This window comes from Sebastes umbrosus, chromosome 17 (genome assembly GCF_015220745.1).
Source record: "Sebastes umbrosus isolate fSebUmb1 chromosome 17, fSebUmb1.pri, whole genome shotgun sequence".
Lineage (NCBI taxonomy): Eukaryota > Metazoa > Chordata > Actinopteri > Perciformes > Sebastidae > Sebastes > Sebastes umbrosus.
The window spans coordinates 7941138-7953166 of record NC_051285.1 but is presented as its reverse complement, the minus strand read 5'-3'; the positions used below and the strand labels follow the sequence as shown (position 1 = coordinate 7953166).

The 12029-nt window shown below is 40.9% G+C and overlaps 1 protein-coding gene across 18 annotated transcripts in view; it reads right to left on the bottom strand.

Annotated features, from left to right (window-relative positions):
* Positions 1-12029, bottom strand: part of tcf7 (transcription factor 7) — an 83585-nt gene that overhangs the window by 48542 nt on the left and 23014 nt on the right. The window lies entirely within an intron of this gene.

Here is a 12029-nt window from a genome sequence, read left to right as displayed (position 1 = left end):
TGAATCAGTGCTATGATTTGTTTTTGCTTTGGCGAAAAGTACTTTTCCTGCCAATAAAGCCCACTTGAATTAAAGCTGACTAGGAGATGGGATCACTGGAAAGAGGAGATGTAGAGATGAAAGAGATGCTTGTTTTGTTTGACTAACAGTCAAAAACCTCAAAGATATTCAATTTATTATCATAGAGGACGAAGAGACTAGCAAACTATTCACATTTGAAACCAGGATGGAAGCTGAAACCGGTATATTTTTGCCATTTATCCTTAAAAGATTGAACGATAACCGTAATAGCGACTAATTTTTCTGGAAAGAGCCACAAATGGAGACAAGAATAAGATTAGGAGAGAAGAAGAGATGGATGGATGTGTAGATAGAGGAAAGGATGGAGTGATGGATGGATGGAAGTGTAGAGGGAGATGGTGGATGCTGCTCTGTCTCCTTCTCTCTCCTTTCATGTCCTAATTTATTCTGTCTGATTAATTCCTTTTACCCCAGCGGCTGCAGCGATTCCTCTAGATATGCAGTGCGCCCCACCTCCTATAGCAGCCCCATGCTCTCCTCTCTCTCTCCTTCTACTGTACCTTTCTTCTACTCTACCTCTCTCTTGGCCCACCTGCTGGGCTGGTCCCCTCTCTACACGCCAGTGCGGCAGTGAGGAGACGGAGCGGGCATGCCGTAACCATGGCAACCATTGCACTGCTTCAAACCACGGGCCACTAAAAGTCCCGTCTCTTGATCTTTAAGATCTGTTGCTCCACTTGTTTCATTTGTAAGGGCAGAATGCAAACAATTCAAAAAGCAACATGGATGTAGACTTCAAGACATTAAAGGGTTCCAAAAATTACAAACAACATATTTCACATACACTTTTGATATGTCCATACATGGAGTAAGTGAGAAGATACATTTTGTTTTTTTTGGGAACTGACCCTTTACAACAACTCTTTATACTCACAGTCTACTAATAGTTTAGGATATTTCGATTAATTGTCATTGTCAAAAGTCATTTTTCAAGCAAAAATGCAAAACATTTGACTGTTCCAGCTTCTCAAATGGGAGGATTGGTTGCTTTTCCTCATCTGACATTATAATAAATTGAATATTTTGGAGTTTTTGTGTGTTGGTTGAACAAAAAGTGTCATTTAATGACATTTTTCACCAGTATTCACTTGCATTTTCCAGTTTTCTAAGGCTTTATAGACCAAACTAGGGCTATCCTCGGCTAAAGAAAGTCAACCAACATTTGATTTTGTTGACTAATTGATTAGTTGATTTAATTGAACGATCTGTAAAACTGAGTTTCACCACAAAGAATCACACACGAGCACCACTTTAAATCTTGTGTTTACCAGAGATGCGATCAAAAGTCGAAAAAAAAAGTCGATCAGCAAGAAAAAAGCATTAAAAAACGACTAATTGACTTAAGAAATCTTAGTCCACTAAGACCAAAACGACCATCTAATCGACTAAAAGCGTGCAACTGTAGACTAAACGACTGATTTATCAAGATAACAATCTGCAGATTGAGATGTCTGTTTGTATCCTCAGCCACATTCAAATGTTAACCTCAAACCATAAAGATCAAACTCTGGATGAGAGGGCAGTGTGTTAAACAAGACACAGTACGAGGATCATCTGTGACCATGGTGACCCTCCAAACAGGCGCTACTGTGACCACAAAACAGTTTCTATAATGTTACGCTGCATATGCCCAACCAAAATAAACGGATTTCACAGTTAAACCCGAAGCATTTTAAAGGACACACACATTATTGCTTCTGTGAGTGTGTGCAGTCATGTGTTTTAAAGGCTCAGAAAAAAAATAAATTGAATGTTACAAAACTCCCTTTTTCACCAGAAGTGAACGGCTTCAGCCAGAAAACATCAGATGGACTTGAAAACTATACTCTGGAGTTTCGTCCAAACACCTGGAAAAACAGCTTTGGTTTTCTTCTTGACTCTCATTTATGGTTATAAGTGGTTGTTACCACAAGTGGTTTGGCTTGGTCTCGAGGGGGGGATATGATGCTTTTCTGTATGATGGATAACGCCTGAAGTCAGTTACCGTTATGCAGCTGCATCAGTGTCCTTGGGACACAGAAGCCCTGAAGTAAAAAAAAAATGTACATCCTCTTCTTGTAAGAAGCACATTCTTATACATTCAATTAATTTCCTCTGATTGTAATCATGTTTGACTGCTGGAAGAGTTTTATTGTGGTTTAATCCAATTTGTAAAGAGGCAGATCTCATTTTATTAATGAGAAACTTATTAAAATGTAGTGTTTCGCCCTCAAAGCAAGTGGCTTTGACTTTGCTCACAAATGTGCTCATATATTATCCTCCCTATTCCATCATCTCTGCCCTTCCCTGGTGTGTTTTCTATCAAAACAAAGCAGAAATGTCATAAACATAATTGTAATCTTTCAATTCAATGTTGGGATTCTCTTTGTGTGTTGAGTCCAAGCCATGATGGTAAAACATATTCCTTCTCTCTCTCTCTCTCTAAGATGTCGAGAGATGCACTTCATGTTTCTGGCAAACATCCTCGCTGTTTGACTGGCTTGAATTATAGATAGGAGACGCAAGCCACCCACTGCTTGTTTGTTTGTTCAAGACTTTGAGTAAGCAGAGGGAACGCAAGAAGAGCGAAAGAGAGAGAGAGAGATGAAATGGGATGGAGAGGGAGATGGAGGAGAGGATGAATAAAAAAGACAAGAAGAAAGAGAGAGTGACTGGGAGACAAAAAGCAGAAAGGGCAGAAAAAGATGAGGGATGGAGAGACTGATGGACAGAACAAGACAGCAACAGAAAAGGAGAGGAACCCAATCCATGAGAGATCGTTGAGAGCATCATCAACACTGGGAGTTTGAATTGGAAAAATGAACACGTTCATGGTGCACGTATTAGGCAACCTCGTATCACGCCATAGCGTGTAATAGACCCGTCTATCCGCCAGAGGATAGCGTGGCCGTAAGGCTGGGTGATATGGTCAAAATCTTCTATCACGTCATAGGTTGTTTCATATCTCCATAACGATATATATCACAATATAGCATGTTTTCTGGTAATTCAATAAATAAATAGTCTATATAAAAAAGCCACATGATAAAGTCAAATTTTGTATACTCCTGTGTGTATTAAATACTTATGGAGAAAAAATAAATAAATATCGGCCTAGCATATATCGTGATAGAAACAATATAGAAAAATATATACAAGACATTTTTAAATCGTTTTGACAATATATATTATCATATTGCCCAGCCCTGTCAGTGTCACGTTTTGTCTCACCGAGGCGTGAATATTACACGCGTGTATGAAGGTGCAGTACCAGCAGGGGGCAACAAAACCACTTAGTTATGTTTAGGAAAACCATCATAGTTGGCGTTAAAATAAGTACGTAAACTAAGTACAATATAAACAAAATCAACATAAGTACAGAAAACACGTCACAAACGTCACTAACGTAACTTACAAAACACAGTTCTCGAACACCGGACCGCTGGTTGAAAGTCCTGTGTTTGTTGGACCCATCCACCATGAGCAGTCTTTCTCCCTTTTATTCTACGTCACTAACTCAGAGCGTAGCATATTTACGCGGATGTGTTTACATTGCAATTTAAAGACTACATAATGTACAAATGAAACGCCAAAAGCAAGAACAAAGAAGAAGAATCTTATTGGACGCAAAATGACTTGCGCGTTATGTCATTGATATGCCTTTTCGTGCGACCGGGCTGTATCAGGATACAACCGAGAAAACACTTTTCTGACATTGAACTGACAATTCGACAGCGTGCATCAAAACCAAAATCGAGGAATTCATCCTTAGCTGCAACAAGCACTGTTTGGTGGAATATCTATCATCAGCTCAGTTTGGTCTTTAGTGTGCTGGAGTAATACTTTGAAAAGGTTTTGAGGTTGATGCTGAACTCGGCCTCCTAGACACCACGTCCATCATGTGCTCAAAGCTAATCACACCAAGAGAGAAGAAGAGATTAAGAAAGACAAAAATAATTGGTAACAGCGAAATAAAAAGAGAAGCAAGCGACGCAGTGACACACACGCCGCCTTCGCCATCATGGTGGCATAGAACATCACGTTGAAAAGTCACCATACATAATTGTTTGGTGCAGAGTTCTGCCTTACATCATTGACCGCCCCGTCCCGTCCCTGCGCTGCACCTCAGCGGCGGTTCTTCTGAATCCAAGGGGGAACCCTCCTCTGCCCATCCAGATCACATTACACAGGGCTCAGGGCTCTGATGTGGCTTCAGATAGAGAGCGTACAAACCCCGGCCCACAACCACACCGACCAGCTCAGCGCAGGCCCCGTCCTGTGGTCTCCTCGCTATGAAAGAATATTTTTGAATGCCTTGTACATTCCCTAACTATATCCCCCCCAACATGCTGCTCTCATTTAGAAGGGGTTTTTATTGGGGGGATGCAAAGTATGCCGGTGGTTGTGACAAGTTGTTCTGAAGGGACGCATAAATCCCTTCATCGGGTTTCACTTCTAGACAGAAGGTTCTGGTGTGTTCTGGTAGGATATGGGAAGAACTGAGAAGAACTAATAATCAATATCAGACCTTAGGTTTAGTTTAGTTTCAAAAAGTGATATATTAGGATATCTAGACACGTACAGACTAGTTCAATTTTTCCCAAATAAAATATCCATCATCAAAAAGTGTGGCACTAATGACAAGAAACTGACATACATAAATCCTGCTGTTGAATTTAATTATCTTACTATACAGACAAGGGCTGCAACTAACGATTAATTTAATTAATGTTTAATCTTTCAATTACTTTCTCAATTAAGCAATTACTCGTTTGGTCTATAAAATGTAAGAAAAGAGTGTAAAAATGCCGTTATAGTTTCCCTCAGCCCAAAGTGATGTATTCAAATAGTTTGCTTTATTCAACCATCAGTCCAACACCCAAAGATATTTAGTTTACCTCCGTATATGACATAAAAAAAGCATCAAATTCTCACGTTGGAGAAGCTGGAACCAGAGGATGTTATGCCATTACTCAAGCTCTATTACAGACCTCAAGAAATATTCTTTTCTATCACAAATATTCATCAAATGAAGCAATGAAAACCAATTCTAGTCCGGTATAAACTAGAATTACCACCTCACGGTTGTATGCCTCTGCTAACCAGTCAAGTTGCAGTGTACATCCACGTTGGTCCAAATTGTCATCACAACATAATTTTATCCTGTTAGATATTCGTGTGAAATTATCAATAATTAGCATATGAATTCTTGGGTTATGGACAAAAATGTGTTTTGTGAGGTCACAGTGACCTTGACTTTTGACCAACAAAATCTAAATCAGTTCATCCTTGGACGTTTGTGCCAAATTTGAATAAATTCCCTCCTGGCGTTACTGAGATAACGCATTCACAAGAACGGACTGGACGGATGGACGGACAACCCGAAAACATAATGCCTCTGGCCTCTGTGTATTTTCTGTTTTTTGTATTGTATAGTGCTTTATTTGCAGTAGCGTGGACAGCTGTAATATGTTGGGTTTGTTCATGTGTTGTGCAATTTTCTCTGCAAACATTTAGTCTTGTGAAAGCAGGGAAAGCCCAGCTGTAACCAATAACATTAGCGATGGCTCAGTTCCAATTAGGTTTGCCAGTATGCCACCATACACATTATCAGGCCAGTGGTGCTGGAATATCTAAATGTAACTCAGCCATGATTCATGTTATTAGTTACACCTGTGATTAACAAGTCAGACATGAAAAAGGACAATAAACAAATGAATCTCCTCCACGATATACAGTACACACACACAGTCTGTGGTGAGCATTCACAGACTTACTTATCATTGAAGGGCTGATAATGTTGTTCAGCAGAACTGTGCTTAATGCCTTTTAATGGATCAAACACAGACAATTTGAAAAGCAGATAAACAGGCTAATGAAAGGAGGCAAGAGCTGCATGTGGAAGGAATGAAAAGCAGAAACTACAAAAGAAAGCTGAAGAGACTTTAGGTTTAGGAAGACAGAGGAGAGGATGCAAACACTAACATACAGATGCATGTTATGAATGAGTGTTTAAAAAAGGTGGTAAATAATTGAAATGTTAGAGTATTTAGACAAATGGTCTCCTACTAATGGATGAATGCAAAGAAAAGGAAGCTCCACGCACACACACCACCCCATTACAACATGGTCAGCCCTCCCCTTTTCATCCATCTCCCTTCTACACATCAATTAAATCTCTTTCCATTGGCCAGGTCTTGTACTATATTAGCGCCCTACCTTCCCTCTCTGTCTCTGAGTGAGTTTCTCTTTAATCTTCAGGAGATGTTCCCATTGATGGGTCTATTGATTTGATGTTGCGCCAGCTGCTTTTATCTCCAGGAACTCAAAGAGGTGTTGGAGAGACGAGATGCACTCTCCACTGGGTTTAACCATGCAGACTCTGGCTTGTAGCTCAGCCTTATAGGTGAGAATACATCTTTTAAATGTGCAGGAATAAAGAAATGTCAATCAGCAAGCCTCTGTGACCCCAAACTGTTTTTAATCTTATGTTTTAAACAGAAATAAAAGATGTTAAGGAAAAAGAGAAAAAGCCTTCTCTGAGTTTGGCGAAATAGACTGTGTTGAGGATTTCGACATGGCAAAACTCCACTGGAGTCATCTGTGTACGTTGGGAGAGTGAAGCGAGGGCGCTACCATTCAGCTGACCACACGTGGAGTTTGTCCAAAACCCAGTGAGAGCCAGTGCTGGTGCGTTCTACCACAGAGCTGCATGCACAGGCCCAGGGGGCCTCGCTGCGCTGCAGCATCAGAGAGAGACCGCCTGTCAACCACTCGCCATCTCTCTCAGTGCTCTCCCTGCCGTACCATGCGTGCATGTATTTTTGTGTTTTTGAACTGTATGTGTATGCTCTTGCGTTTATATGTGTATCTATTTATGTCTTTTAGTCTATTTAGGAATGTGTGCATCCAGGATTTCATAAGAAAATTCAGTATGCGTGTCTCTTTGTGTGTTTGTGCGTCTCTCCTAGAGAGCAGGGCAGGCCTGTGGTTTACGGAGCGCCTGCCAAACTGCCCAGTTGGCTAACAGAGGGGGTTGATATTCTGCTATCGATCATCTAAACTAATAACATGGTGACTTGCCCACACTGTGTAATTATCACCCCAAAATAAAGTGGCTGGCTCTACTACTTAGGGCCCTCTGCCTTTAAATCAGCTTTTGTCATCTGCTCACTCCTTCACTCTTTGCTTCTTCTCGTGCCCCTCGTACAAGAGCTCACTCTGTGCACCTTAAAGTGTAAATCCTCAGACAATTTTCCCTGTGGGCGTCATGTAGGAACGGAGGCTGTAGACGATTTTCTGTGTCAGACGCTTCCGCAATTTTCCGTCTCAGGAACTGGTAAGATTTCTGTAAAAGCTTCCTCCACGGCTGTGGTGGGAACAAAAGCAGCAGCAGTTATGTGGGAACTTATGAGTGTCAAAAACACTTCCATACCTGAATAATTTATGCCAGCAAGGTTGAAGGTTCCATGTGTGAAAAGGGTTTAATGCCATGTATCACTCACCATCTCCATCTATCTTACCCAGTTCTGTCTCTCACTTCCAACAAATGACCATACCGGTGTTATTGCATATTTAGCCCATTTTCACATACTCTATAAATTAACTATTTTGGGAAGTATGTGTTTGTGTTTTAGATATTTGAATGCATGCAGCTATTGGTTTCTACTCATTGCATTAAGCTATGAAAATCACTCCATCATTTTGAACATCAACTGTGGCGAATCTTTTCTCAAAGTTACATCATCATTCTGAGGTAATGCAGTGCAGACTTTTTCAAATCAATCTGGGCGGATTAGTCGATGAATTAGTTCACTATTTGAGCAACAGAAAATTAATCAGCAACAATTTTGATAACAGATGAAGCAAAAATGCCACATTTTCAGTGATTCCAGCTTTTGAAATGTGATTTTTTTATTCTATTTGCTTGTTTTCTTAAGTCTTTTATTAAAGTAAATTAGATGTCTACTGTTGGTCAGACATAACAAGCAGTTTGAAGACGTTTCCTTTGGCTCTGGAAAATTGTAAAGGGCATTTTTCTATATTTTCTGACATTTTATAAACAAGACAATTAATTGATTAATCAAGTAAATAATCTGCAGATTAATCGATAATGAAAATAATCGTTAGTTACAGCCCTAAACGAATGTAGACTTTGCGTTCACTGTGCAAGTTTCAAGAGCACACAAATGAATTGAAACCAGTGGTTGCCTGTAATGATACAAACAAACTAAAAATATATGTTCTGCATTCAAAACTGTTTGTATGGTCCTTTAAGAGTCTACTATTACTATTCTTGCTCATCCATCCATCCATCCATAAATCCATCCCTTGTTCTCCGTGCCCTCATCCCTGCATTCTTCTACCCATCCCTCCATCATTCTTATCCGTCCCGTCTATATAAGACCGTCTGATGTTTGCGTCTGTGGTCGGCTGAATTGTTTAGTCGTGATTTGTAATGTAAATATGTGGCTGCGTGTGAGAGCACCGCTCCCTCTGGACGCCCCCCCTGAACACACACAAACGCACACTTAGTCACACAAACACACACACACTCTGCATATTCAGAGAACAACCAGCAGCTGCCTGGCTCGGCTATGTTACTCCTACGAAGCCATAATTGTTCCCGGGCCTCTGCTCTCTCAGCGCTGGTCCACCCGAGCCAAGCGGCTAACCATCCGCAGCCCTTATGGCTCGCTTCGCCTCCAGGCTCCAACCGCCCCACGATGGAGACGATAGTCTCCGCACAAGATGCAGCACGCAGCGAGGCCAAACACTCGAAAAACAAGGATGCATGTTCCATCTTTTGACATGATTTAATCGTTAGCGGACCAGAGAGCGATCAGGCGATGTAACAGTAACAACGCCTTTGGCAGCCATATTGGAGTTTCTTGGGTTTTTTGGGCTATTTGATTAGATTTGTCACTGTGAAACTTTGCCATTGAGGTTTCATTCTAGGGTTTCAACAAATGATTCATTTTTAATGATAAATCTGTTTGGTACTTTTTTTCAATTGATCGTTTAATCTATAATTATCAAAAAATAAGGACATCTGATCATCGAGAGTTGACGAAACAATCTCTACTCAAGGAGGCAGCTGTCCTGGAGCTTTCGATTATTTCACGAGTTTGCCCAGCTGTCATGGAATCGGGTTTTTTCTGAGCACTTTTAGGACGAGAGTCTTGTAAACATCTACAATTCAGTACCATTTGAGAGGGTTAGTGGAAGAAGCTTTCTTAGTTAAAAGGTGTTTTTGGTGTTTTTAGTCAGCTGGTGTTTTCAATAGCAGCCTACAAGGTTGTTTGAAAGTGCAAGAATAAAAAACGTACACATTAAGAGTCAATCAGCAATGAGTAACACTAAGTAAACAAGCCTACAGTACACCTTTTAGACATTACTAATCCTGTTAAGTACAAAATTAGCAATAAAACAAGATCCATCTGCACTTTTCTCTCTCTCTCCTTGGATCCTCAAACTTCTCTACTCATTCTTTACTCTCATGAAGTCTCTTCCTCAGACATCATGAGAACTAAGACACAAATAAATACAAATAGAGGGAGTCCCTCTATTTGTATTTATCTGTCTCTTAGTCTAAAAGTTCCTTCCTTCCTATCTCTCTCTCTCTCCCTCCCTCACTCTTGTTTAATCTCAGTCCAAAAGAAACATGGTGGGAAACCAAAAAGCCGAGCAGCTCGACAGAGGCCAAACCAGAGATCACGGCTCCCATCCTGGACTCCTTCCCTCCAGCTACTGCGTGATGCCGCTGTGAAGCACGAACATGCTTTCAACCCATTACTGCACTGATCAAACTCCATGATTTTTCCATGACGAAGCACCTCATCCTCAGCCAACGTGTTATAAGATAAGCTCATTTCTTGTAACAAAATTTCCAAGACTTCTGCTTCGCCCTGCTGCTCATCTGTTCATTCACGCAATGCTTCAACACCTGGGAAACACAACCTTAAACGTCTTTCCATAAAGGCAGGTGATGAATGTGCTAATTTGAGTTTCCTTTGCCTGGTTGATAAGCAGAGAGTTACATATAAGTAATTATAGCACTGATGCAAAGAATGAATCAAAGAATCAAGCCAGAATTGTAATTTCTCTCATCATATATCTAAAACACATCACTCTCTACAACTGTACTGTCTCCATTTATGTTTTTCTGTCATACATTATTTTCCATTGTAGGTCAGATGCTTCTGCAGACTTAACTAACTTCTCCTCCATTTAAAAGCAGTAAAAGGAAAAAAAAAGGAGATGCAGTTGAGCAAGACAAGCTTTGAAATTTTCCACCAACACACAGAGCAGCACACGGTTAAGGAGGAGCAGTGTGTGCGTGTGTGTGTGTGTGTGTGTGTGTGTTGTTCAGGTGACAATGAGACTCGAGGCCTTTATTTTCCATGGTAAACCACAACAGGCTTAACCTCGCCTAACTGTACACAACGAACACACAGAGAGAGAGAGAGAGAGACAGAGAGAGAGCTGCACTTCAGAGAAAGAAGACCCTTATTGTCAAAGGGAGTAAAGATTTTGCCCTTTTTGTATTGCAATTATAAAATAGAAGTCTCGCTCTTCTCACTGAGCTTCAAATAACATTTAATGATGTTGATAACAAAGTTTCTTTTGCCATAAGCAAAAAGAATAGAGATGATTGTAATATCCAGATTATATTTCATGCAACAGTTTATTTGAAGAAGCTATAAAATAAAGTAATGCACATTATCATTTACTGGTTTTTGTGGCCTGAATTCTGCTAAAACAAGTTATCCTCGTACAGCGGTTCGTGTGATGTCTTACGAGAAGTTATTTTTTCGTGTGTTTTCCTACGAATGTCCAGCGTCAGTGATATAAAGTAGGTCCCACTTTTTGTTATTGCATGAGGATGTCTCATCTGGAATTGAACTCTTCTAAATAAACTAAGTGCCAGTGGGGAGTGTCCAGGGACTTTTGGGGACTCTCTCTCTCCCTGTGGTGAAATTCACAAAAGAAAAAAAAAAGAGGAGAAAAATAAAATCAACAGTCTTCTCCCTTTGCTTCCTCTAATCAAAACAGCATACCACTGACTTGACGTTTAGCTAATGGATGCTTAATTGAAACCAGTATTCCCTCAGCTGGCCTGGGATTAATGTGGCTCTGTGGGGGGATCAACTGGAGCCTGGATGGCACTCACGCTGCGCTGCTTGTTTGTGACAGTGTCAGAGTTATGGCTGTCTTTAATTGGCAGCATTAAGACCCCGGGCGCATTTTTTAAAGACAAACAGAAAAGAAGTTAGAGCGGGAGAGATGGGGTGAAGAGAGAGAGACGCAAGAGCAAAATGCGAGACAGGAGGAGAGTCAAAGAGGAGTGACGGCCGCGTCGCTCTGCAGGGCAGCGGGGGAGCGATGAGTCCTCTGGGATCCTGACAATGGACTGACTGTGCTTGTGCCTGCTGTAAATCTGCTTCTGTCTGGAGGGGGATTCGGCATGGGGACCATAAAAACGTCATCGATGGAGTCTGTCTGACTGACTGCATGTCTGTCTGTCTGTCTCCCATTCCTTCTGAGTCTGCAGTTTAATCGATGGCGCCTATTCCACAAGAATTACAGTGCAGCTTGATGGTGATGGCGGCGGCGTAGTTTCGTCAAAGCGAATCAGCATATTTATTGTTTGTTTCTTCATCAATAACTTTTCTTTGAGGTTTCACCAATCAGCATCAGACTTCATGTGACCAAACACAATCGAACTGATATCTGAACTGAAATTTAGTTTCAGCAATTCAGAGACGTACTGAAAGCATTTAATATGGTGGCATGCAAATACCAGAGGTTTTGCTTGGTGCTTAGCATGTCGTTGGGGCAATATGTGACATTACAACTTAAGGGCCTGATCACACAGAGTGCGTTTTTGTAATTGTTTTCAATGAGAGTGAAGCGTTTTGCGCGCTGCTTTTGCATTGCTGAGTGCCTCGCGGTTTCCCGCTCTACGC